General features: G+C 51.1%; 1 pseudogene across 1 annotated transcript; it reads left to right on the top strand.

Annotated features, from left to right (window-relative positions):
* Positions 1–514: 514 nt before the first annotated feature.
* LOC113179072 (E3 ubiquitin-protein ligase TRAF7 pseudogene) lies at positions 515–2,983 on the top strand (annotated as a pseudogene). The gene is made up of 2 exons (XR_013343931.1): positions 515–632; positions 729–2,983. The product of XR_013343931.1 is annotated as an E3 ubiquitin-protein ligase TRAF7 pseudogene (transcript).
* Positions 2,984–3,308: the final 325 nt, after the last annotated feature.

The raw sequence follows: 3,308 nt of genomic DNA, 5'->3' as shown, positions 1-3,308 counted from the left end.
TAGAGTGCTACTGCTCCAGAGGACCAGTGGTATCTTGGTAGCATAGAGGCACTAGAAAGAAAGATCAAGAGATTATCAGTTTCTGAACAACAAAAAAAAAAAATGACATATTCCTTAAATATAGAATCAACACACAAAACTCCAGAGTGAACTCATCCATCAGAAAGATTTTAAAGTTCCCCAAATCTCTAGTGAAACTGATTGGTGGACTTTGCTTGTATAAAGCCAATCCATGAAGAATGAGAGAGATGAGTTCATTTATCTAATTTTTGAATAACAACACAGTGATATAAGGAAATGAAGAGGAAGTGTCTGTATTAGCTTTGCCTCACTTTTAACCAATGACCTGAGAAGAAAAACTTAGAGGAGGAATAATTTATTTTCATTCTCCACTTCAGAAGTTCAGTCCACAATCAGAGGACTATTCAGCTCTCTGTTTTAGGTGAAGCAGAACATAGCTGAGCAGAGGAAAATAGCTCAAGACAACACAACCAAGAAGCAGAGAGAGCCTTTCCCCGCCGATGGCCGCGGGGGCACGATGAAGCGAGCGGATGGCGCTGCCGCTCCCGGGCAGCCGCGGGCGGGGAACGCTGCCCAAGGACCCTGGATGCCTCTCTAGAGCATGAGCTCAGGCAAGAGCGCCCGCTACAACCGCTTCTCTGGGGGTCCTGCCAACCTTCCCTCCCCAGACCTCAGCACCGGGGCCAAGGCTCCTCCTTTTCTCCTAGACCAGAATGGAAACAACCTTTGGACCCGCCTTCTCGGCAGTCACCACCATCACGAAAGCCAATGGGACCAGTACTTACAAGCAGCACCGCAGAACATCTTCCTCTTCCAGCACCCTCGCCTACTCCCCACGGGATGAGGAGGACACCATGCCCCCCATCAGCACCCCTCGTCGCTCTGACTCGGCCATCTCCGTCCGCTCCCTGCATTCTGAGTCCAGCATGTCCTTGCGCTCCACGTTCTCACTGCCTGAGGAAGAAGAGGAGCCGGAGCCACTGGTATTTGCTGAGCAGCCCTCGGTGAAGTTGTGCTGCCAACTCTGCTGTGGTGTATTCAAGGACCCTGTGATCACCACCTGTGGGCACACGTTCTGTAGAAGATGCGCCTTGAAGTCAGAGAAGTGTCCTGTGGACAATGCCAAGCTGACAGTGGTGGTGAACAACATCGCAGTGGCCGAACAAATTGGGGAGCTCTTCATCCACTGCAGGCACGGCTGCCTTGTGGTGGGTGCAGGGAAGCCCAGTGTCTTCGAGGTGAACCCCCGGGGGTGCCCCTTCACCATCAAGCTTAGTGCCCGAAAGGATCACGAGGGCAGCTGTGACTACAGGCCTGTGCACTGCCCCAACAATCCTAGCTGCCCACCCCTCCTCAAGATGAACCTGGAAGCCCACCTCAAAGAATGCGAGCACATCAAGTGTCCTCACTCCAAGTACGGGTGCACCTTCATCGGGAACCAGGACACATATGAGACACATCTAGAGACATGCAGGTTTGAGGGCCTGAAGGAGTTCTTGCAGCAGACAGATGACTGCTTCCATGAGATGCATGTGGCCCTGGCACAAAAGGACCAGGAGATAGCCTTCCTGCGCTCCATGCTGGGCAAGCTCTCTGAGAAGATTGACCAGCTAGAGAAGAGCCTCGAGCTCAAGTTTGATGTCCTGGATGAAAATCAGAGCAAACTCAGTGAGGACCTCATGGAGTTCCAGAGGGATGCATCCATGTTGAATGATGAGCTGTCCCACATCAATGCAAGGCTGAACATGGGCATCCTAGGATCCTATGACCCTCAGCAGATCTTCAAGTGCAAAGGGACCTTTGTGGGCCACCAGGGCCCTGTCTGGTGTCTCTGTGTCTACTTCATGGGTGACCTACTCTTCAGTGGTTCCTCTGACAAGACCATCAAGGTATGGGACACCTGTACCACCTACAAATGCCAGAAGACGCTAGAGGGCCATGACGGCATTGTGCTAGCTCTCTGCATCCAGGGGTGCAAGCTCTATAGTGGCTCTGCAGATTGCACTATCATTGTGTGGGACATCCAGAACCTGCAGAAGGTGAACACCATCCGGGCCCATGACAACCCTGTGTGCACACTTGTGTCCTCTCACAACATGCTCTTCAGTGGCTCCCTGAAGGCCATTAAGGTCTGGGACATCGTGGGTACTGAACTAAAGTTGAAGAAGGAGCTCACAGGCCTCAACCACTGGGTGCGGGCCCTGGTGGCAGCCCAGAGCTACTTGTACAGTGGCTCCTACCAACAATCAAGATCTGGGACATCCGGACCCTCGACTGCATCCACGTCCTACAGACATCTGGTGGCAGTGTCTACTCCATCGCTGTGACGAATCACCACATTGTCTGTGGCACCTATGAGAACCTCATCCACGTATGGGACATCGAGTCCAAGGAGCAGGTGCGGACCCTAACAGGCCATGTGGGAACCGAATATGCCCTGGCAGTCATCTCGACACCAGACCAGACCAAAGTCTTCAGTGCGTCCTACGACCGGTCCCTCAGGGTCTGGAGTATGGATAACATGATCTGCACCCAGACCCTACTGCGCCACCAGGGTAGTGTGACTGCATTGGCTGTGTCCCGGGGCCGGCTCTTCTCAGGAGCTGTGGATAGCACTGTGAAGGTTTGGACATGCTAACAGAATTCAGGCCAGGCCTTTACTCCAAGCTGGCAACACGGGATGGCCCTGGAGCTTCTTCCTGCCCTGTAGGAGCAGACAGAGTTATGTGTCCAGGCAGTGCCCTCCCTGCCCTCACTCCGTGAACCTCCCTCTACTCAACTCGGCCCTGTCTCATTGTGGTTAGGGCAACACCCAGGCTCTTCTCTGGGTGCCAGGTACGACGCTTGCCCAGCCAACCCTTTGTCCCCACCCCATCTGGAGTATGGGCCTTTTTACTTACCTTTTCTACTGTTTTTAGACTGTATATAGATTTATTTGATTACTTCCTGATTGAAATAAAAGCTGCACAGACTGTGATAAAAAAAAAAAAAAGAAGCAGAGAGAGACAATAAGTTATCAGGACAAAATATAAACTCCAAAGGCCTGCCACCCTTGAGTGACCTCCTTCCTCCAAAACCAGTTTCCACCCAGTTAATCCATTCCAGTGGATTAATCCACTCATTAGGATAAGGTTCTCACAATTCTATCACTTCACATCTGAACATCCTTATATTGCCTCACATATGAATTTTTTGAGGGCACCTTATATCCAAACCATAACAATGCCCAATCAAAGTAATAAAATACATTTCCAGAAAATGACCCTAATGAAATGAAGGCATGAGAA

The sequence above is a fragment of the Urocitellus parryii genome, chromosome 7, assembly GCF_045843805.1.
Source record: "Urocitellus parryii isolate mUroPar1 chromosome 7, mUroPar1.hap1, whole genome shotgun sequence".
Lineage (NCBI taxonomy): Eukaryota > Metazoa > Chordata > Mammalia > Rodentia > Sciuridae > Urocitellus > Urocitellus parryii.
Note: the sequence above shows the minus strand (reverse complement) of the source record. Positions and strands in the feature narration are given on the sequence as shown.